Source organism: Vicugna pacos, chromosome 14 (genome assembly GCF_048564905.1).
Source record: "Vicugna pacos chromosome 14, VicPac4, whole genome shotgun sequence".
Lineage (NCBI taxonomy): Eukaryota > Metazoa > Chordata > Mammalia > Artiodactyla > Camelidae > Vicugna > Vicugna pacos.
The window spans coordinates 55,057,660-55,083,512 of record NC_133000.1 but is presented as its reverse complement, the minus strand read 5'-3'; the positions used below and the strand labels follow the sequence as shown (position 1 = coordinate 55,083,512).

At 31.2% G+C, this 25,853-nt stretch overlaps 1 long non-coding RNA gene across 1 annotated transcript in view; it reads right to left on the bottom strand.

The window, feature by feature from the left end:
- Positions 1-12,735: 12,735 nt before the first annotated feature.
- LOC140685534 (uncharacterized) overlaps positions 12,736-25,853 on the bottom strand; it is a 105,567-nt gene continuing 92,449 nt past the window's right edge. Inside the window, exon 4 of the long non-coding RNA XR_012058790.1 lies at positions 12,736-12,764. This is a non-coding gene — a long non-coding RNA (uncharacterized lncRNA). The remainder of the gene's footprint in view (positions 12,765-25,853) is intronic.

The window sequence follows — 25,853 nt, the reverse complement described above, 5'->3', positions numbered from 1 at the left end:
CTCATATGTGGGATCTAAACAAACAAACAAACAAATAAACAAAGCATAAATACAAATAGAAATAGACTCACAGACATAGAATATAAACTTGTGGTTGCCAAGGGGGCGGGAGGTGGGAAGAGATAGACTGGGATTTCAAAATTGTAGAACAGATAAACAAGATTATACTGTATAGCACAGGGAAATATATACAAGATCTTATGGTAGCTCACAGAGAAAACAAAGTGACAATGAATATATATATGTTCATGTATAACTGAAAAATTGTACTCTACACTGGAATTTGACACAACATTGTAAAATGATTATAAATCAATAAAAAAAATTTTTAAAAAAGACTTAAAACAGCCTTTCCTTTCTTTGTATATGGTTTAGACTGATATTTTCCAATAATCACTGGATTTTTATAAGTTTTTAAGTTTCTTCTTTGTATAGGTTTTTTTTAGTCTGGTCAAAAAAGAAAACCTATACAAGCATAATTAGCAATCTAAACAAACTAAATTTGAAGTGATTTGTGATGTGTCAGTCTATTCAAATTGTTTGATTTGTTGATGAGTGAAAAAAGGTGTAAGAATATAGTGCTTATGTTTGGAAACATGTATGTTCAGGAGAATTAAGTTGGAATGTCTTAATTTCATTAAGACAACCTGATCACTATTTAAAGCATCTGCTACTGTTGTCAGGTTGAAATATTTTACCATTTCGGGAGACAAAACTCTTCCTTGGAGTGATAATTTGCAATTGAAAGTCACCAACAGAAAAATACTTTACTTCTGGGATACAATTAATTCAAGCAAAACAACACCTGACACTAAAGTAGTGTTAATTTAAATTTTATTGTTTTTATGTTTATGTAGGATTTTTGTAAACAAGCATTATATTTTATTGGCATTAAAACTATAAGCTTAAAAAATTTATTTATAGTTATGTTTATAATCAAAAATGATGACAATTTCAAATCATCACAAGAATACACAAAATCTGACCCCTCTTTAACAAGCACCCCTAAACTATTCCATTTGAAGCTAACTACTGATATAGGCCAATACTAATCCTCTACGATGACCTCATTTTAAACTTTTCGCTGGCCTGTATTATATACTTTTTATACATTTCCTATATATATGTACAAATCTTAAATATGAAGCTCAATAAAATATCAAAAGTAATCATAGGCACGCACTTTCAAAATGTCCAATAAATAGAATTATTCAACCCCTCAGAAGGGCCTTATGTTTTCTGAATCACTACCTCTCCCCTTTCTACCACAGTTAATCATGATCCTGAATTTAACTCCAAACATTAGTTTTTCCTAATTTAAGTTTCATATAAATAGAATCATACAATATGAATTCTGTTCTGTCTGGCTTTTTTAAAGAAATATCTTGTTAGAATAATTCAGGGTGTCTCACGTGACTGAAGTACATTCAATTTTATTGTGCTGTCCTACTCAAATATGTAAATATCTCACAATTGTATGTACTTTTTATATTTAAGGGACACTCGAGTTTCTATTCCAGTTACTATCTATTATGATTGAGGTTCTGAAACATCCTAAGTTTCTAGGTGCTCACAAGTTCATAAATATATTTTCTTGAGTGCATACTCAAAAGTGAAATTGTGTTCACCTTGCGTACTTTCAAATTAACAGATAATATTACAACTTTTGCAATGTTTTTGGACCAAAAAAATCATTCTAGCAGTGTATAAGTTTTCCATTGTTGTATATAATTGCCTGTTCTCACCATTTGCTTTTTGTTGTTGTTGTCTTTAATTTACTCTTATAGGTATGTAAATGGCATATTTTCTCCATATATCTACTTTCTTTTATGTTACTCTGTGAGCGTGTGAGAGAGAGAGAGGGAGAGATGTTAGGAGACAAAGCTTCATTAATATTTTTGTTTCAACAGTCAAGATTTCCTGAGCCTAGATTGCTGGTATCATAGGGTAAAGGATATTTAAATGGTAAACAGGCTTTGGAAGTTAAATACAGAGACCTCATGAGAGATTGCAAATTTATCTCCCAGGGAGCCACTGATTTACATTCCAAATGGTAATACACCTACAGGCCTTCCCTTCCTGGCCAGAAGGAGTAGATGCCTAGTGCATTTTAATTATGGGCTTACAAATATTAATCAACCTTGCATTTCTGAAATCACTTTTATTTATGTTTAATTTTCTGAAGATGGTATTGTGTTCTGTTTGTTATATTTCATCCCTATCGTACTGAAACACTTGTCACAAAGTTTTAATGAGATATAATTCATACATCATACCATTGCATGCTTTTTTTTTTTTCTAGTATATTCAGAATTGTGCAGTCACCACTATAATCAGTTTTAGAACATTTTTATTGCCTCAATAAGAAACCCCATACATATTAGCAGAAACTTCCTACTTTCCAACAACACTCACAGGACTAGGAAACCACTAACCTGCTTTCTGTCTCAATAGATTTGTCTATTCTGGACATTTCATAGGAGAACAATCATACAGTATATCGTTTATTGTGAATGTCTTCTTTCACTTAGTATTGCGTTTTCAAGGTTTATCCATCTCATAGCAATATATCACTCCTTTTCATTTCTGAAAAAGAGCCCATTGTATGGCTATAACATAATTATACATTAATCACTTGATAAACATTTGTGCTGTTTCTACTTTTTGACTGATGAATAGCATTGCCATAAACATCCTTATATAATTTTTACATGGGTGTATATTTTCATTTTGTTGCATATATACCTAGGAATTGAATCCCAGGCTGATGGTAACAATGCTTAACGTTTTAAAGAAATTTCAGAATGGTTTCAAAGTTGACACATCACTTTATATTCTCACAATCTGTGTATAAGAGTTCCAATTTCTCTACATCTTTGTCAACACTTGTTATTATCTCTTTGTTTACAGCCATCCTGGTGGGTGTGATATGGTATGTCATTGTGATTTTCATATGCATTTCTCTAACCACCAAAGATGTTGAAAATCTTTTCATATACTACTGACTACTTGCATATCTTCTCTGTAGAAATGTCAATTCAGACACTTTGCTCATTATTAAATATTAGTTGCCTTTTTATTTTTATTGTTAGACTGTAAGAGTTCATATAATCAACATAAAAGTTAGTAATACATAATTTAAAATTATTTTCTCATTCTGAGTTGTCTTTTTACTTCCTTAATAATGTTTTTTGAAGCAAAAACTTTTTTTAAAAGTTTTAATGAAGTTCAATTTACCTTTTTTCTTTGATACCATATGTTTTGAATTCAAAGTAAGTCTTTGCCAAATCAAGGTTATAAAAATTTCTTTCTAAATTTTCTTCTAAGAATTTTTTAATTTTAGTAGTTACATGTAGATCTACAATCTATTTTGAATTAATTTTTATGTATGGTATGAGGAAGAGGTACTGTTTCATTTGTTCTATTGCATGTGTTCCAGCAAAATTCATTTAAAAGAATTATTTCTCTGATGCATTGTACAGGCATCCTTTTAAAAAATCAATTGAATGCAAATATAAGTGTTTATTTCTGGATTCTCAGTTCAAATCCATTGATCTATGTTTCAACACTTATACCGATATCATACTGTTTTGATATAGCTTTACAGTAAGTTTTTTGAAGATGGGAAATAATGAGTCTTCCAAATTGGTTGTTCTTTTTCAAGAATGTGTTGGTTATGCTGGGTCACTTTAATTTATATGTGAATGTTAGTATTAGCTTGTCAATTTCTGCCAAAAAGAGTTAAATTGGATTCTGATAGGGACTGTGTTTAATCTGTAAACAAATATGAGGAGTGACACCTCCTTAATAAGATTGTCTTCCAATTATGAAAGAATGTCTTCCCATTTATTTAGGTCTTTAGCATTGTTCCAAAAGGTTTTATCATTTTTCATAGTGTGTTTTAAATTTCTTAAAATTTTTGGTGCTACTGTAAATGAAATATATATATATATATATATATATATATATATATATATATATATATATATATATATATATATTTCACCATTTAAATTTGTTTCATTAGGGAGTGGTCTATGGAACTCCTTAGGCAACTTTCTGGAAGTAAATGCTTTTACATTGGATTTTTTTAACATGAAATTATGGAGGAGAAAGAAGGGGAAATTTAAGAAATTAACTCACACAATTGTCGGGGTTGGCAAACCAAGATTTGTGGGGCACTCAAAATGCTGGAAACTCACATTTCTATTAGTCTTTAGGCAGATTTCCTTCTTTGAGAAACCTCAGTTTTTGCTTTTAAGACTTTCAGTGATCGGATGAGGCCTAACAATATGTGGAGAGAAATCTGGTTTACTTGAAGTCTACTGACTGTTAATACGTATAAAAAGTACCTTCAAAGGAGCATCTGGACTTGTATTTGACCAAACACCAGAGCCTAGTTTAGTAGACAAATGAAATTAAACATAGTAACACTGTAACATTTTTGTCACCTATATCATACTTTTATTTCTTTTATGATATAGATGATAATCTTTTTATTCCCAAGTTTATTTGGCATTTGATATATATATATATGTATTTTTAATTTTAGTACCACTTCCCAGCCCCTTTTCATTTTGCTATAGGTTTGCATTTTTTTTTAATTTTAGGATTTCACTATATTTTCTTAATATAAGCTCTTGGCCACTAACAGTTATTCGCATGTGTGGAAAATATCTCAGCCACATTAAATGTTGCATTGTCACTATCTTAATGGCATATGTTAATGAACAGGCATTATCTTTCATAGTTATTACTTTATATGACCAAATTAGGCAATATCACCAAATGGCAAAATAAGGAAGATATTAGTCCTCCAAATAAATTAACCAGTTTCTGCAAATATTAAAATCTCAGCTTCAACTAGAAATCTGACTAAAATTATCAAACCAACAGAGAGGGAGGGAAGGATGAAAGGAAGGAGGGTAGGTGAGAGAAAGTGATTAAGAGAGACTGAGATTCAATACTTTGACCAGATAGCTTTGCATGTCATGCATATGATATGAATTTATATCTTCTACTTCCTAGTGAAAAGATTTTTTAAAATATACCTGCAATAGGGTTTTTAAAAAACTCTTACAAATTTTACATGAAAAATGTTAATATTATATATATTATAGTATCATACATTTCATTTTAGCTGCACTCATCTGTTTTAAATTTTTATTTTCTATGTATTCTTAATCTTTGGTATTCTTTCTGAGTAGTAATAGAAAAATTAACATATTCTCAGTTGTTTGTGGATTAAAGAATGCTCTGTGGGAAAAAAAAAATAAAGAATGCTCTGTGGATTTAGGGGCAAATCAAATTCTCATGTCTATTTAATCGAAACACCATTCTTTTCTTAATTATACAGGTCATAGCTCTTATATGTCTTCTAAGGTTCTACTTTGCCTGAATAAATAAACAATTATAATTGTATTCTGTGCTAAATGTTAAAACCATAAAAAGTATGACAAGACAAGACTTCCCAAGCTACTGAGGCTTGTAAAATTGACTCTGGGAATTTTTGTTTTGTTAACTCATGACAACTCTAGATGATTAATGTGTCAAATAATGGTGATGCTTAGATCCCTGGAGTCATATATTTAACAAACAAAAACATGTAATCAGCTCTCTAATGTACTGATTTATGCTGTTTGTTTTATCTGATTGCTGTGGTGGTTAAGCATTAATGGACAGTGTAGCTTATCCTTTTTTAAATAGAGAGTTAAAATTAAAATTTCTCATTATATAAATGAGAAAATAAAATGTTCTCTCATCTTTGTAAAATTTTATAATAATCTTTCTCTTTATAGTCTCAATTATATTACATCATTTTGTACCTGTATTTTTCTGTAGAGGCATTGTCTGATAGTCTTATTTCTTTATGTCTGTGACATATTTATTTTTTTATCATAGTTAATTTTAAATAATTTATCATTTGCTCAATGAAACTACTTGATATTAAACTTAATGTACTGAAGATTTCATAGGTATGAGTACTCTGCTTGATCATTCTGATTATTGATATATATTCTGGTAGTTACATTTAATGAAATGTATAATTATTTTGTATTCTTGTTTGCTGAGTTTTTTCATGGACAAATATTATTTGGCTTTTAATATCATTCCTATATATAGTTATATGATCATTTATTTCATCTGTAACTTGTTAATCTCTTAATCTATTAATCTTCAACTATTATTTCAATACCTAGAATATAATCAATATAAAATATGTACTTGTTAAATGAAGATTTTAAAGTGTTGACTAATATTCTTAGAAAATTTAAGTCAAAACATGTATGAATAGGGAATTAATTTTTCATGATGAACATCAACTTAATATAATATCTACTTTGCTTGTTTTAAGACATATTTAGGATTTTTACATGAATGTCTATTGTATAATTGTTCCATTTTCACATACTGTCCTAGTTTGTTTTTGCAATCATATTTATGCAAACTTTGCAAAAGATAATAGGGCTTAAGAGTATTTCTTTAAAAGGAAATATTCTTAGCTTAATTAGGTCTTTCCTCCATTTTCAAAGATTTATTTTACTATTCTTTTACTCTTTCCTGAAGTTACAGATAAACACACACACACACACACACACACACACACACACACACACACAGACGTCAGGAGCAGGAGTGGATAACTTTATTTGAGGATAAAGATAGTTTTGATAATGGTGGTTTGAGAACTTCCATCCCCTAGGGCAGGCTCAGGATTCTCTCACAATCCAAGGTCAAGCTTGCAAATTAGGCTGTCTTAAAGACAAGTTTTGGGAACATTGCAGATGGGGGAAGGGAATGGGAAGAGTAGAAAGAGGTTTTTTAAAATGGGCAGCAACACAAAGATCATTGAGGAATTCTTAGCCAAGACAACTTTGACAGTTTGGTTTAAAGAAAAATCTCAAAATTTCATACTATCACATTTATCCTTAAATTTGTTTCTCGTAACCTTGCTGTGTAAACTTCTTCCCACCCCCATCAAAAAACAGTAACAGAAACAACAAAAACACCATCTTGATTCATTTCAATTCAATAATTATTGGGGGAGGGAAGTCTTTGCCCAAGCTCAAGGCTATTTTTTTTTAATAATAAATTTTCAGAATGAGAGACCATAGATGTGATTAATACCCTTTTTGCATGTAATTGCACTTATTGCAGTTTGTGCAACAGCAGATGGTTCTAGGTTAGGTGTTCCCAAGCCATACATAGTATACTTTGAACACTCCTCAGACTTTAGCAGAAAGCTAGCCCCCTGCTTGAAATAAAAGTAGTACTTAGTTCAATTCCAATAACAAATCCAAGTAAAGCTAGTAGGGGTAAGGCTGTTCAGATCAAGGAAAAGAGAAACTAAAAAGGACAACTCAAGTTTTCACACAGTGATCAGATGCTCTGTCTACCAGCCACAGAAAAAAGTAACTTAAATGAAGCTTGGCAGTCTTTTTGTGGAACTCTAGGGCGGTAATGTCTCCCATAGTTGAACAGAAATGAAAGTGAACATGATTCCTTTCCTTGTAAGCTGACCATGCTTTTTATCTCTGTTAGCATCAGGAACTCATCACTAATTTTGGCCAGATCTTTCCCAATTCTGTCTTCAGAACAATCAATTACTAAAAAAATATTTATGTATCCTTTTTTGTCAGGTGGTGGAAGGAAGTGGGAACATGGATGTTTACAATAACAAAATTCTATCAGTGTTCCCATGTGCTCACAGGATACCCCCTTCCCACAATAGCTACTTAGCAGTGTGGGAACTGCTCTGGTATATCCACACCTGAAAAAGGGTATTACCTAAAGGGATAAGGGGACAAAATGGTGTTTCCAGACACTATATCTGCACATTTTTTCTGGAGTATTGTTAGAATATTTCTTTTGGGACATGTCTCATAATTTTAGAAGGCATATTTCTAAGCCTTGTTTCATAATTTTCAATGTAGGTATTTATCTCCATTTCTAACATGTGCAAAAGTCTTCAGTAGATATATTGTCATGTTTACTTTTGTATTACTTCAATACTAGTAATTTGGTTTTACCCAGAGAGTGCTCAATATTTAGTGATGTAGTTAATATTAGAAGTAATTTGTATCTATACTGTATTTCATAAATTATACTTTACAGAGCTTGAGATTATCAAAGCAGTAATGTTTTGAGAAATACAACTTTAAATAAATGTACTTTTTATAGTTTTTTCCAACTATCTTATTATTGTCAAGCGAAAATTGTACTAGAACAGATAAAAAGGCAAAGATGACCATATTCAAGTCTACTACAGCAGGGTCAAACTATTGCAATAGGAGGGAGAGAATTAACTTCTCTGAAACAAAAGGACAATTGAGAGATTTTAAGAACAGAGATGAGCAGTGAAAAAGTACTGAAGGAAATGATGGGGCAGTGGGTTTGGACAAAATGAGAATAGACCTGCTGTCTTTGCTAACTGGCTCATATCAATTTAGGCTTCTGCTGTCTCCCAGACTGGGAGATAGGAGCCCTATCTTTCTTGCATACATTTCAGAGAAAAGTCTAATTCTCTTTTGTTTAAGAAAATTTTTATTTTTTGTGGGGGGGAAGCGGAGGTAATTAGGTTTATTCATTCATTTTTAACAGAGGTACTGGAGATTGAACCCAGGACATTGTGCATGCTAGGCACGTACTCTACCACTCAACTATACTCTCCCCAACCCTGATTCTGATTCTTGAGAAAGACATTCCAGGAATATAAAACTTGCAAGAGGCTGGGAGAAGATTTAAACCCAAAGGGACAACTGTAAATTGCAAGTTTTCTGAAGTAAATGCTCTAAGAAAAAAGAATGTCAGGAAACTAGACTCAGGAAGAAACCTGTTTTCAGTTTAGTTAAGCTAAGGGGAACATTAAGACTGTCTTGGTCACTATAAACCCTACACAGATTTAATTTCAAGCAAGTAATTATTACAGGCCAAATGTCTGTTTTTTAATATAAATATAAGCTCACAGATTTTTTTTTTTTAAGAGGACTAGTATCCCATAGTGAACAATTTAGAAAATGGTGGCATGATTTATATGGCTATTGATAAATCATTACAGATCATATGTAAAGGGGATAGTTAATATTTTTCTTACAGAAATAGTTTTAAAATATAAAGCTCAATAATACTAAAATAAAAATACTCTGAACAAATTTTTAGTTCTGTACAACATTAAAACCTCCCTATTGTGAAAAAATTAATTCTCCTCAATAGCACCTTCTTCCAACTGCTATGTTATTTCATATTTTTCTCATTATTACCTGTATAAACTATTCATCTGCATAAAAAACAAAAGCATAAATATAGATGAAACTAAAAAGTGAGTGATAAAATAGGAAGTGAGCACATTTGGGAAGAGAGCATTAACACCTGTGGAAATTAATTTAAAAAACACATCTATTTCTTAATTCTTACAGTTTGCTAGTTTCCAGCAAAAATTTGAAAGAAAAATTTCATTCTCAAGTAGTGGCAAATTCATACAAATATTCATACTGAAAAAGACTCGTTACATGCAGTAGACAGGATCTGTGCTCTCTTGTGTTAAAAATGAATTTACTTTCTAGACATGTTTTATAAAGTTTAAAAATATAATTGTATTAAAATTGGAAATACTTGATTAAGAAATTTGCATGTCAATGAGCACACATAAAAGGAGAATACCTTTGAACATATAACTGGTAGGGCTAATAGAGAAATACAGCGTATTTTAAGATGCTTTGTTGTCTCTTAAAAACATCTCTCACATTCAGAAGTATCTGGGGTTGCAAATGTTAAGGTGGAATTTGGATTAAGAACAAAGATTATACTTATTTTATTCTTCTGTTAATATTTTTACTATAAAAGAAATAATGAACAAAATGCATTTTGATTAATTATACATTTTAACGACATGGGCAGTTCAGTGTAGTACAGACCAGATACTTCTCTACTCAATACAACTATTTCTCCAATGGCTTTATCCAGTCCCTTTTCCAAGTGGCAAATATAATCTGAAATATATTGTTGTCAACAAAAGGAAAACACACAACCTAAAATATGTGAGTTATGTTTTATTCTGGAACCTTACTGAGATCACTAGCCTGGGAGACAGCCTCTCAGATAGCTCTGAGGAACATTTCCAGAGAGGTAAAGGAGGAGCCAGGATATACAGTTTTTGTTGGGGGGAAAAAAAAGCATGTAGTGGAACATCAAAAGATTACCACTAATCATAAAAATCAGATATCAAGTTAACAATTTTAGTACTTTTCTTTGTATGGGAAGATGCAAGAGTCTGGGCTCACTGAAATTATTCCTTAGATACGCATTTTAACTATCTAGAGCCAGTATCCTGTTTCTCTCCATCCTGAATTCCCATCAGGGAGCATCTCAGAGGCAGCTGCAGTGGCTGACGGCCTAAGAGTGAGCAACATCTGTTGCTTACTGGAGTAGCAGGCAACACTCTTTGTCCACAATGTCATAAATTTGTGGTCTAAAAAGTCTTATTAAAATATATTTTCTGAATTGGACTTCAAAATTTTAAGAGCATTGTGTTCAATCTCAATTGTTTAGTGAGAATATAGGCATGGACAGGAAAAGAATTACCAAAATTCACAAGAATGAACTAAGGAAGGTTATATGGCAAATTAAAATTGTAGAGGTGACGATTTCCATGGGGGAAAAAAGTTACTGATAGAGTCTCAGTAATATGCAGATAAGTGAGTTTAAGAATAAATACAGAAAAAAGGGAAAGTTTATAAAATCACCACAAATGTGTCAATAGCAGATCATCAAATCTAGAATCAATTCTAGAAAAAGCAAGATTCAGATAATCATATAAATTAGATGACAAAAAAAATTGTCTAGGATTGAAATGATAATCTAGAAAAAACAGCACAAAAATATTTTATACTAAGATTACCTATACACAAATCTAATAATGCTTTAAAACCTTGTATTCTATGAACATAAGAGTAAATTTCTGAATACAAAGTTCAATGTCACAATATCTGTTCATTATAATATTCAGTAAGTATATTGAAAGAATGCACATGAAAAATTTACTTTCTAAAATCAGATCCACATTGACTAGCAATATGGAGTAATAATGTGCAGGTTAATATAAAATATTCATATTTTTCAATAGAAAAGATAACATGCAGCTGAGACACCAAGTCACTAAGGGGGTTGCTGTTATAGACAGTATGTTTAATCCCCTTTATCAATGTCACTTTGTTAAAATTTAATTAGAACGGGGAGGCCTACATTTGGAATTCTAAATTTTCTTGGGTTTTTCTGTTAAGTACTACAATAATTCAGGGCAATGAAAACTAAGGCAGTGTGATAAAGACAACATTAGTAAGCTTTCTGATACTGAAGCAGTAAGTGGCTGGATTTCTCCTTTTATAACTGATGTGCTGATTGAGGGCTGGAGAATATGAAATGGATGGTAGAAGTCAAGGAAGATTACCAAATAGAGTTATGACAAGTTTTAAGAGGGGTATGTGACATTTGTGTTTTATATCATTATTAATGATCTTCATCACCTTATTTATTTATCTATGTATTTATTTACTTATTTACTTACTTACTTATTTTTGCAACCCCCTATGAAAAACGCAGTGATGGCTAATATGTTAAGTTTCAGATTGGATTAAGACTTGTTATCCACCTCTAAGGAGAAGATTTATGGTGATGGATCTATGTGAATTCTTCTCATTGGATGTACTTTATTTACTTGAACTAAAAACAGAATTGATGATAAAGGAAAAAAAGAGTGATTTTGCCAGATGTTTTCCATTTGACTTTCCATATCCACACTTCAATCTCCTCATTCTTGCTCTCTGCCCAGGAAGAATGACTTGTATGAAACATATTAATATGTTCCCATATGAATGTATCCCTGGCTTTCTTCCAAAATAAGCATTAAATAATTACTTTGTGTACTGATTAATGAAGCAAATAAAAATGTAGGCATATTATAAAATATTCTTAAATCATGGATTTTTTTCTATAAGTCTTTTGGTTAAAAACATAAATGTATACTTAAGGAAGACAAATTGTTTATAAATAACCAATAACTTACCATTTATTTACATATTTAATAATGTTAAAAATCTGTCAATCCATCAAAATAATGTTTACACTATGAAGTAAGGAGCATTGGTTTAATCATTGATTTGGTTTTGGAGAGAGATGGTAACAGTCAGTTAGAAAACTACTTCTAATAAAATTAATTACTTTCAAATCCTTCTCATTATATTTGTCACCTGATTCATACTATTCTAAACAATATTTTAAGAATAACTTAACCACTTGCTCCAACTGGGGATAGTATTAATAATGATTTACTTTGCTTTTTTGTTCTTTTCCTGATAAATTTCTCTGCCTTTCTTGTAAGAAAAAATAGAGGTAACTTAATAAAAAAATGAAAGAAATATAAGAGATTTATCCTGGAAAAGTTTAGACAAAGAATAAAATATACTGTATAGTTCATTTAATTGTGAGTTTGTAATACATGTCTAGACTTTTGAAAACAAATGGCACCAGCAACTGAATATTACCAATAATCTATCTTTCCATTCCACTTTTCTTCCTGTATTAGCTTTTTTTTTTTTGAGACGAGCTATTTCTTTGTGTTTTGAACACAGGCATGTGAGTTCTTAGAAGGAAACAGCTTTATTGCTTACTTCCCAGACAATGACCTATAGACAGAAATCCCCAGTAATATAAAACTTAGAAACTTATGGTTGGAATATGGAGGTGGGTTGGAAAGCAGAGTCATTGTCCTTAAAGGAAGAGATGGGAAATTGTTAGGCAGAGTCAACAGAGATATTTAACAAAGGATGAAAGTTGGGGAAATATACTCGGCAATTTTTCCAAAATAAAATATTTTTAAGTACAGGAGACTTGCTCTCCAAGTACAATATAATACCAAGCACACTGGTATTTTGCACATGCAGACATTCACTGCTTCAGTCATTATCTATAAATGCCTTCACAGCATAAAAGATTTTACATTTGATGTGGAGTGATAAAGACAGAAGAAGGTGGATGCAGTGAACTTCCAGTGCAACAAGGATGTGTGCAATTCATAAATACACGAGGAAGAGTGACTATTGTATCAAAAAGAAAATAGGCTGGAAATAAAACATCTTATTTTATAGAAGCATGTTTTCCCTTTGCTTTACCAGTATTGTTATAATACATTCAGAGAGAAAAGGTTTTGTTTTGAAACCTTCCTCTGACACATTTGTAGGTCCTTCCTGCTGATGTCAGGAACTCGGTTTGCCTTTATCTTTGTAGAATTGAGATTTGACAATGAACCTACTCCACTTATCTATAATTTTACTTTATAATAACTTTCAATATTTCAGGGGAAAAAAGGAATCATTTTATGATGCAATCATGAGTAAGACTGAATGACCAGCTGAATTATAGTTTTGATTCATTTCATTTTGTAAACTGCTCAGTTTGTAGCAAAATGTTCAGTCAGGAGATGATCTCTTTTCACTAAAATCCCTTATCCTTAAAACCCTGTGATTTTAGGCACTCACTTTTCCTTAACTTTCCCTTTAAGTTTCTGGTAACAGCTTTCATTGGGATAAACTGTGACACCAAAAAATATGCCATAGTATTGCTCTATTATTTTTGTTTAGATCACCAGAAAAATTATGCTATTTTTATACCGAGTTTCCATGCTTTGTAGGTTTTACAAAATAATGTATTAATCTCATATGTAGAACATAATTAAAATAATTGTGAAAAATTCAATTTCCAAATACTTTATTTTAAAGGTTTAAAAGACTATATTATGTATACAAATGTAATATCATAGAAATACTCAATATGTACAGGAAAAAATTTGATCCAAACAGGTACCTCAGAGAGGCTAGAAAATTCTTAAATAAAAAAATCAAATAGAAGAGAGACAATATGACTGAACATGCCTTTATATTTATCCAAAATTTGGTACTTAATAAAAATAATTTTCAACAGAAGATAATAGATCAATATAATTATACATATGTTGGAGGAAACTACCATGATATAAATTTTTTATATTTTTGGCTCTTTACATGACTCTAGGTTATTATAACTTTTTATAATGTATAGTCATATCACTTTTGACAACAGTAGTTGTTTGAACTGTGATGCAGTTATAAACCAAAGAATACCAAGGATTGCCAGCAACCACCCAAAGCCTGGAAGAGGCAAGGAAGGATCCTCCCCTAGAGCTTTCAGAGGGAGTGTGACCTGTTGATAACTTGATTTCTGAATTCTAGCCTCCAGAAATGTGAGACAATAAGTTTCTGTTGTTTTAAGCCACCATATTTCTTATAATTTTTTATAGCAGTCCTGGGAAACTCATACAATCATTACTATGAGACTTGAAGATAAACACAGATAAAATAAATTACTTTCTTGGAAAACATACCACATGTTATGTTAAGAAGTGATGAATTTTACTCTGAGAAGTAAAATACAGAGGAAAATCTTGAGGATATTGTCATTAAAAGAAAAAAAATACACGTGCTTTGTGACTGTATGTGCCTGTATGTACATATATCATGAAAAGAGACATGGTAAGTTGTTGGAGGAGGTCACCAAGGGGATGTGTCTGTGGGTTCACCTGTGAGATGGACCTAGGAGATTAGAGGCTCTTCATCCTCTCTTCTTCGGAATGTACACTCTGCTTACCATTTCCACAATGGGAGCTGATCCAAGGATATATACATAGCCTTGAGAGAGCAATGTGTTACTGAGAACATCTGGATTGTGTGCATGACTGAACCGAGTTAAGGCTTCTATTTAAACTTTTAAGATTCTGGAAGATGGGCATGGGATCTACTTCTTTTGTGGCCTCCCAAGACAAGTCTCTTATGTAAGTTCCCTTGCTTATAAAAGACTACCACCTAATCATATGTAATGGTCTGCCTCTTTCTTTAGTCCCTTCTTGCCTTCTGTGTACATGAGCTAGTTTTTGAACTAAAGTGAGTGAAATAATTCATGCACTCAAGTCATCTGGGATAATTTTGCTTTGACTTGAAAAATGAAAGGAAGAAACATCTAATGGTTCATATAGGAAAATATAATTGTTCCCTTGCTACCTAAATAGATATTTGCAGCCCAATTCCTGACATTTTAAGCCTTGATTTTCAATCCATACTGAGAGAATAACATATGCCTGGTCCAAGGCAAGATCTTAATAAATACCTGCAGATTTATACATGTAGTAGCTATTAAAATAAGTAAATTGTATTCAAAGGAAATAAAATAATAAAGGCAGTTGTAGAAAATCCCTCTTGCACAAATTAAAAAGAAAAGCAAAACTGCCTACTCCATCAACGTTCAAATAAAGCCAAGTTTATCAAGCCATCTCTTAATGCCCCCAATCAAGGACTGTTTAATTATCTCCGCCTCTGGAATTTAATATTCTAAAACCAGTTCATGTCTTCATTTACATTAAATTCACAAAAGGAGATCATATAATCTGTGTCCAATGCATTTTGTTGATTAAGTGACTACAGGTCTTCCTCGATTTACAATGGGATTTCATCTCAATAAACTCACTGTAAGTTGAAAATATCGTAAGTCAAAAATGCACTTAATACACCTACCCTGCTGAACATCATAGCTTAGCCTAGCTTACATTGTAAGTGCTCAGAACACTTACATTAGCCTACAGTTGGGCAAAATCATCTAACACAAAGCCTGTTTTATAATAAAATGTTGAATATCTCATGAAATTTATTGAATACTGTACTTAAAGTGAAAGACAGAATGTCTGTATGAATACAGAATAGTTGTAAATGTAGTGGTTGTCTATCCTACTGATAGATTGGGAGCTGAGATTCACTGTGGCTGTCCAGCATCATGAGAGAATACTGTATTATCACTAGCCCAGAAAAAGATCACAATTCAAACTTCGGAGTACATTTTCTACTGAATGCATATTGCTTTTCTACTATTGTAAAGTTGAACAATTGTTAAGTCAGGGACCATCTGTAACAACTTTCACAACTGCCCTCTAGAACTGATGTTTATTCCAAATATTTCTTGTAGTTCATGCCATATACACTTTATAATTTAACAAAATGAAAGTGATCTCATGAATATGTAATAGGCATTACCAGCATTATTTTAACAACAGATTATTCTAAGTTTAAAGAAGCATGTGAATGTCTATATCATAAAATTCATTTAGGATCTCCTACTTTGTCACTGATTAGAATTGTATCATGTATGAAAAGTTACCCTTTTTTTTTCAATCTATGTTTTCTTTCTCAAATGAATAATTATAAAGACTACTTCAATTAAGCTTTGCAAAATGCAGTGTTGTATAAAATATATCTTACTATTTATATAAATATTCTTTGTATAACCATTACTTGCTATTTGCTATCTAATAAACTAGATGGCTTTTTCTAGCCTCATATATTTTTTTGGTGGGGGGTGGTCAATTTGAGTGGTTTTAGCACTCAAGTATACAAAGTACATGTTTAACATAAATGTTATTCAGCAACATGAGTACATGTTTTTTCAACTGCAATGCCAGGAATACAGAGGAGTTTAAAAAGTAAAAATTAAAAAGAATGCTGATTTCACTTTTTTATGGTTTTCAAACTAATTCCCAGAATTGGTGAGACATAACATTTATACTTCATCAATCTGAACCTCAGAAGCCAAATGTGAATTATATTTAATATTCAAAATAATTTGAATGAACACAGATTAACAAAAATATTTGACTCTACCTCTTCTTCCCTTTTGCTTATGTGCATTTAAATGTTAATGTTTGTTTTGCAGATTTAGAAGATATTATAATTGTAAGAGTCTTTGTAACAGTTTTGTTTCACTATCCAATTTGGACCAGATTTCCTGACCTCAGGAGTATTGTGAAAGTAGTGTGGCTAATCAGAATTATCACGTACAAAGGGAAGTTCAAAGTTTGCACATTTTATCTTGGGAAACTATGAGCAAAAATGAGGGAGGGTAGAGCTGGTAGAAATTATCCTGGTACCAGTAACATGTAACACATTTTTTGTATGGATTAAATAAGACAAATTACACATTAAATATATATTAAGGAAATTGTGTGTTAACAATAAGCATTTTACTTATCAAGACTTTAGACTTCATATTGTTGTAGAAATTTAATGGAAAAAACAACTTAAGACTATTTCTCCTAATTTAGCAATCTGTATATTAATTCATAACATTTTAATACCTTTGCCATTGTTAAATGCAATTGGCATACAAAGCTTTAGAATGAGAATATTTATTGGAATGTAAAATGATATATTGGGCTTTCTTCTATTGGTTAGGATGTACTTTTTAAATCAAAATTGCTACTGTTATATGTAATCATTTTTATATTCATATAACTCAATGTGTCAACAGAAAAATTCAAGTGTCAAGTAAGTTTCTCGACTCAATATGCACGAACATACTGAAGCAGATTTTTACATATGATGGTTAAACTCCTACCCAAGGAATTATTAATGCATCCTTACCAGCTGCTACGTTTTTTATTTGAAGTGTGAGAATAAAATTTGACATGTTGCAAGTCACATGATCCGATCTAATAAGGCTGATTAAGGATGAAAGTGAGTCACTAATGCCCAAATTAGTAGAGATTACTAAGAGATATGAATATGCATGTTGAAATGTTAAGTCTATTTGCAAGATTTTAAGGCTTAAAATATCCTGAAAGCTGTCAATAAAAATATTAAAAATCTACTTAAAATAATTTATAATGTTGACAATTTTATTTCCACTAAGCTTTTCACTGTGATTTCAAAAATACTGTATCATTTAAAAATATTTTATTATTTAAGTATTGTATTTAAACACTGTTCAAACATTATAGAAAGCTAAATAAACATTAAAACTTTCAGTGTTCACTATTTTAAATCTAATTTTTAAAATTCAAGAGTGCATGAAAACATACCTCAAAATTTTATTACTTAATGTGCATACACCTGATTTGAAGTTATATTATTCTCTAATTGTAAGTAAAATACTTTGTTTACCAATTTTCTTTTTAAACTGGATATTAGAAATATATAAATCTGCAAGATTTGTGATGTTGAAATGTGTATATCACCTGAAATATAAGCAAATACTTTAAATTTTTAAGCAATTAATTTAACATATAAAAATAACACTGCTTGCATTGCATAATTTAAAATTACCTAGCTTTATTTTCAATTCATAATTTTCTTATATACTTCAAATACTTTATATGGTTAATGTACTTTTTAGTTGCCTGTTACATTAAGTAACAAAATTAACGGCTTTCACTGAAAAACCTTAGTATACTAGTCACTTTAAAATTCCTTTTTGTAGTATTTTTCTTAGTGTTTTTACTTTTGCATATCTCACATGAAGAGTATATCATACTTTCTGCTTTCTTTGCCTCTGGTTACTGATCATTACCAATGAAAATCACAAATATTTGTTGACAGATTTCAATACTACAATTTTCTTATCTCAGGCATCCCTTCTCAGATTGTTCTTTATGTCTAATGTAATAGAACAAACTGCCACAGAACACAGTGCTTAAATTGTTGACTATTCACAGCTGGACTGTTCTCTTGGGATCTCTCATATTCTTGTAGTCAAAAATTCCCTGAAGGTACAATTCTGTCTTATATGTAAGATGCTTTCTTCATTCCAATGTCTAGCACATGGGCTGGGCTGCAGCTGACCAGGAACCACTCTCATCCTCATTCTCTCTCTCTCACTTCGCTTCTACACCTCTTCTCCCTCCCTCCATCTTTCCCTCACCCCTTCATTCCTCTCTCTCTCAACTTCTCCAAGGCAGTAGTATTCATTCTGAATGTTTGTTTCTTTCGATCATATTTTTGAGATTGATAAAGGAGCATTAACAGTTATTTCTATTAGTCATCTAGCTAACAGTGATTAGAAGACCTCATGGAAGATATAATTTGTTTTAAATATATACTTTGTTTAAGTCAACATGCACATATTCCTTACAGGCAGCTATATTAAGACAAAATTGTAATAAGTCATTAATTTTGTATATATCTATTCATCCTTCCATCTTTTTATTCTCCCTTTCTTCTCTATCTTCCTTCATATCTTTGTAATATCTTTATTAATTTATTTTGATTTGAAATATCTTTCTATATAATAAATTCTTAAAACAATATTTACAATTTAACATATTAAGTTATTTTTAATAATCTAATGTAGCAATCTTTAAATCCTTCTTTACAAGGCAAAATATTTCAAATGATTTGTAGTATCTCAGCACTTCAAACAACAATATGATTTAATTCTTACTTTCCTATGTTCTTTCCATCTTAATGTTGAATCTTACTACCCCTATTTTTAAAATACATATATGTGTGTGTGTACATATATATATATACATACATAATTTTTTGTCTTTAATAATAGGAAAAGCCAGAGAGGGGGTGTATAGCTCAGTGGTAGAGTGCATGCTTAGCATGCATGAGGTCCTGGGTTCAAGTCCAGTACCTCCATTTAAAAAAAAAATAAACCTAATTATCTCCCCGTCCATAATGATAGGAAAAGCCAATGTTTATTAATATTATATAAATAAGGCACTTTCAAACAAAATTAGAAGTAATGTAATTTCTCACATTCTTCCCTGTGCATATTGGTTGGTTATTGTCAAGTCTGAGTCAGATTTCTAAAGCATGAAGATAGTGTATTTTTGCATAAAATTTGGAAATTATTCTATTGTTCCGTCATGGGCCTTATTTTTGTTAGGCTAAAGAATCACTGTTTTCATTCCTATCCACAGCTTCTTTTAGAGTTCCAGCTGTAAGAGACACACTAGGCTGGCAGTAATCCCTATATTTGATATTTCCAGTTCTGAAGAAAACCTAAAGTATTTTCTTCATGTGATTTTAAATCAGGCTCAAAGTTCTATCTAAGGGGAAAAAAAGCTTTACAATTGCATATAATCAATAAAATATCTTTAAAAACATACTGAGAAAAGTATTTCATTAATTCTCACTCAATAAAGAATTGTCCTAATATTTGATCTATATTTAACTTAGTATAAAATTTTACATTGATAGCACGCTTTTTCTCAGTACTTCAAAGAAATAATTGCATTGCACTTGATTTATACTTTTGACACTGAAATATCTGTTATCAATATAATTTTTATTCTTAACTATTCTGACTTTTCTCTGAGTGCCCTTCGTTTTTGTGGGTCTTTGCTTTTCATGTTTGAAGTTCTTCTATGATATTTCTCTTTAAATTTACTCCTTCTTAAAATTACTCTTTTTAAAAACTCTCCTTAGGTTGCTTCCTTTCCTTGGCTATTGTATATAATGCAACAATGAACACAGAAGTACGGATGTCTCTTTAAGAGAGTTCTTTTTTTCCTTCAGATACATATTTAGAAGTGGGATTGCTGGATCATATAATGGTGCTCTTTTTTAATTTTTGAGGAAACGCCATATGTTTTTTCTGTCACAGCTGTCAATTTACACCCCCATCAAAATGTACAAGGATTTCTTTTCTCCACATCCTCACCACCGCATGTTATCTTTTGATATTTTGAAAATAGTCATTCTAACATGCATGACGTGATATCTCATTGTGGTCTTAATTTGCGTTTTCCTGATAATTAGTAAAGTTAAGTACCTTTTTAGATACCTGTTGGCCATTTGTATGTCTTCTTTGGAGAAATGCTCAATCAGTTCCTGTGCCCATTTTTTTTCTATTGAGTTTTGTGAGTTCCTTATATATTTTGGATATTAACCTCTTATCATATATCTGGAGTTCAAATATTTTCTCTCATTCTGTAGGTCACCTTTTAAATTTGTTGATTGTTTCTTTTGCTGTGCAGAATCTTTTTTGTCTTATGTAATCTTACTTGTCCATTTTTATCTTTGTTGCCTGTGTTTCTGGTTTCATATCCAAGAAATCATAGCCTAGGCTAATGTCAAGCAGCTTTCCCCCTATACTTTCTTCTAGAAGTTTTATGTTTTCACAGCTTACATTTGAGTCTTTAATCCATTTTGAATTGATTTTTGTGTATTGTGTGAGATAAGGGCCTAATTTCCTTCTTCTGTCTAAATATATATATTTTTTTCTTAACACCATTTATTAAAGAGACTTTGCTTTCCCCATTGTGTACTCTTGGCATCCTTGTCAAAGATCAGTTGATGCATGTGAATTTATTTATGACCTGTGTATTTTCTTCTGCTGGTGGATACTCTGTTTTTATGCCAGTGCCATACTGATTTTTATTACTGTAACTTCGTAGTATATTTTGAAATTTTTAAAAAGTGTATTTCCAGCTTTGTTCTTGCTCAAAATTGCTTTGGATAGTCTTAGTTTCTCACAGTTCCATATGAATTTTAGTAATTTTTTCCATTTCTGTAAAAATAAAAAATGCCATTGGGATTTTGCTAGAGATTGCACTGAGTCTGTAGTTAGCTTTGCATAGTGTGGACATTATTAACGATATTAATTATTTCAATATATGAACATGGAATGTTTTTTTCATTTATTTGTATCTGTTTTAATTTTCTTCATCGGTGTTTTATCCTTTTCAGTGTACAAATTTTTCACCTCCCTGGTTATTCCTAAGTAGTTTACTGTTTTTGATGCGATTGCAAATGTGATATTTTCCTAATTTTTTTAGGGTAGTTTGTTGTTAGTACATAGAAATGTAACTGATTTTCGTATGTTGATATTGTGTCCTGCAACTTTACTTAATTTGTTTATTAGTTCTAATAGGAATATATAAACATATGTATACGTATATAATATTGTGTGTGTGGAATTTTTAGGGTTTCCTGTTTATAAGATCATGCCATATGAAAACAGAGATAATTGTACTTCTTCCTTAATATGTGGGTAAGCTGTGGCTTGTCATACATAGCCTTTATTACATTGAGATATATTCCTTCTAAACCTAATTTGTTAAGAATTTTATTATGAAAAGATGTTGAATTTAGTCTAATCAAAAATTCTTATTTAAAAATAGCAAAAAAGCAGTAGACCCTTTTTCTGCATCTATTAAAACGACTATGTGATTTTTAATATATTAATGTAGTATATTGCACAGTTTGATCTGCACATGTTGAACCATCATTGCATACCAGGGATGACACTTGGCCATGGTGTATAATCCATTTAATGTGCTGTTGTTTTCATTTCCATTTTGATAATATTTTGTTGGCAGTTTCCATTCATGTTCATCGGGGATATTGGTTTATAGTTTTCTTTTGTTTTTTTAGTGTAGCTTTGGTATCAGTGTGAGGCTGGCCTCATAAAAATTTTGTTTTTCAAAAGAGTTTAAGAAGAACTGGTATTAATTCTTCTTTAAATGTTTAGCTTTAAATGTTTAGTAAAATTGACTTGTGAGGCCATCTGGTTCTGGGCTTTTCTTTGTTGGAAAGTATTTGATTCCTGATTCAACCTCCTCACTCATTGGTCTGTTCCAGCCTTCTATTTCTTCTTGAATCAATGTTGATATATTGTACGTTTCTAGAAATTTTTAGTTTGTTCTAAGTTGTACAATTTGTTGGTATATAATTGTTTATAATAGTCTTATAATTTTTAAATTTCTGTGACATTATTTGTAATATCTCTTCTTCCATTTCTGATTTTATTTTTTTTGAGTTTTCTCTCTGCTTTTATTACTCTAGCTAAGAGTTTATCAATTTTTCTTATCATTTCAAATAATCAATTTGATTATAATATATTGTGATACAGACTTCATTTGACTTACCATATTTTGATTATTTTAGGTTTCATGAATCTGGTTGTCCACTTCTCTCCTCTAATTTGTAAAGTTTTTCATCTTTTCTTTTTTTTCTTTAAATAAGCTTTCTACTTCTTTCTCTTCTCCTTCTGGGATTCCTATAATGAACATATTGGTCCACTGGTTATCCTGAACTTTTGTAGATATCTTTCACTCTTTTTCATTCTTTTATCTTTTTATTTCTCTGATTGGATAATTTCAGATGACCTGTACTTGAATTCATTGATTATTCTACCTTGAGTCTGCTGTTGAAGCTTTCCATTGAATTTTTTTTTAGTTCAGTTACTGTATTTTTCAGCTTCAAAATTTGTTTGGTTCCTTCACTTTATCTATGTATTGTTTTCCTGATTAGGTTTACATATCTAAATGTGTTCTCTTTTAACTCATTAAACTTATTTAATATGACTATCTTGTATCTTTGCCAGGCAGTTCTTACATCTCCATTTCTTTAGGACAGTTACTGGAACTTTATTTTGTTCTGTCAGTAGTTTCACACTTCCCTGATTCTTCATAATCCTTGTAGTCTTGCATTGGTGTCTGTGCATTTGATGAAGCAGTCACCCCTATCAGTCTTCTCAGACTTACTGCAGCAGAAAAAGCCTTTCAGCAGTCAGCCTGCTAGAGAGTCCTGACAGGCTTGTTTCCCAAGTCTGCTGGAAAGTGACCTGGTACTGAGATACTGCAGGCAGGAGAGGTTGTTGCTGATACCTTGGCCTGCTACTGAATGTATTATTTTTAAAATTATGGTTCTTGCCTAGAAAAATGGGTTATCCAACATTTTCCTTTGGAAATGTATTCAAATTTCTACTTTAAACACAACCTAATAAAGATTATCTGCAAAAATTCAGAAACTTTAATTGTGTGGAACTTGTTTGCCATAAATCAATATAACTTTTCTATGAGTCTTAAAAATTTTCAAGTTTAGTTGTAAAATATATCTATTAACTTAAAAAAGAGGCATGAATAATAATATTACTCCTACTGGAAAATATATTTTAAAGAATCTAAGATGTAAAGAAATAACTTTTCTCTAAGTAGAAGTTCACATACAGACAATTCTATCTCATCCTGAGTTTGCAAGCTTCTATAGTACATCTGAACAAAATGCAGTACTATATGTTGCATTGCTGTGATAAGTTAATTAGAATCATGCAATTAAAATAACAAAATGTCTATCTTCAAATCCAGACAACTTCATCTAAGTAGTTCTTTAAGAAAGAAATAAAAAAGGTTTTCAAGCAAATTAATTTATTTACACATGATGAATTACTACATTTCAGATATTCAGAGGTGATAGTTATTATTTCTCATAGTTTAGTATGTTAGAGCTTATTTGATTTGTGATGTTTGAGTTCATGGATTTTTGTGTGCTAATTATTTGCATTAATATTCAATTGGAGACACTAAGTAATATTAAATCATCCTATATAAAGTGTAGTTATGTTTAGAGTAGCAAGGAAATTTAAGAATTATAATGTGATTAAGAACTAAGATAGGAACTAAAAATTGCAGGAGTTAGTACCAAAAAAAGACATTTGTTCTCTTAATAGTGGAGAGGTCATTCTTACAGAGCAAACAAACAGTCACAGCAGGAGATACCTACAGAGACATAATATCTTGAAATCAGATTGATGTAAGCTGCTCTTGATCACCTGCAGGCACCCCAATTATCTAGAATTACTATCCCAATTAAACACCTGTCTTTCCAGTTGCATGTTATTAGGCTCGATTTGGTAAGATGGGAAAGTCCCAATTAAGAGGACTCCCTAATTAAGCAAGCTTTATGTAGAACAGCCTGACTACTCCAAAAATATATTTTTGGTCTTAATTCATAGTATTTTTATCAATTACTTATCAGGTTTTTCCACTTAAGTAGTTATGCAATATTTTATCATAAATATTTTATAACAGGAAAGAAAAAAAAAACACTTGGCAGAAGTGGACAGAGTATGACCAAATTATTTTCTCTTACCACTAAGCTAAAAGCAGTTTATATAAAATTTTTTCCTCTATTAATTTTTATTTCACTTATTTTGGACTTCATACAATACTTGAATTTGCACTTACATTTTAAACCCTTTAAAAATCATAGGTAGCCATTAGATTTTGTGTTACTCCCATGAAGCTAATGCAATATTGTTCACCTAGTACATGTTTCACTCCTGCTAAATTTTAAAACTAATTAAAGCTGGTAGACAAATTGGTTAGAACTGAGATTTTCAAACTAAAATCCATAGAGTTCTAATTACTCAGAAATTCTAATTATTCATGCATTGATAACCAGAGTGAGATGTGTCATTAGAAGGGAATGCAATTATATGAAGCCCTGCCTCCCAGCCCCATGACTATTGTATCTATAGAAACATAATTATTATATATTTTTTAATTTGCTAAGTTTTAGAAGAAAAGTTTAGAAGGGAGCATAAGTATATCATGTATTTATTGTTGCATAACACATCTACTCAGAACAAACTGGCTTAAAACACCAAGAATTATTTGTTGTCTTATATAGTTTCCAGGGGTAGGGAGTTTCAGTGTTGGTTAATTGGGAGGTTCTGGCTAGGGGTTCTCCACAAGATTGCAGTATATATCAGCTAGACTGAAGTCAACTGTATGATTGTAGAATTAATTTTCACCGAAGTCATACAAAAGTAAATTCATCTGCATGGGAAGTTGGTGCTGGTGGTTGGTTAGGAGCCTTACTTCTCTATGGAGACCTCTTATGGGGCTATTAAGTGTCATCTCAGCATGGAAACTAGCAATCACCAGAGCAAGAGAGTCAAGCAAACAAACTGGAAATTGCAATGCTTTAATGGCCTAGCCTCATTCCACTGGTCACACAAGGACAGCCAGTCTTGACGCACTGTAGGAGGAAACGACACAATAGCATCACTAGGAAGTAATCATTATTGGGATCATCATGGAGGTGAATGACTTAGTGCTTGCTAGCCCAAATACTTTTGCCAAATTTTAAGGCTCAACTTTCAATTTTTCTGTTTACTATGTGGCTTTGGGTAATATACTTAGCCTCTATCTTTCAATTTTTCCATATTTAAAGTAGAAATGACAATATTATTTACTTCACAATATTTAT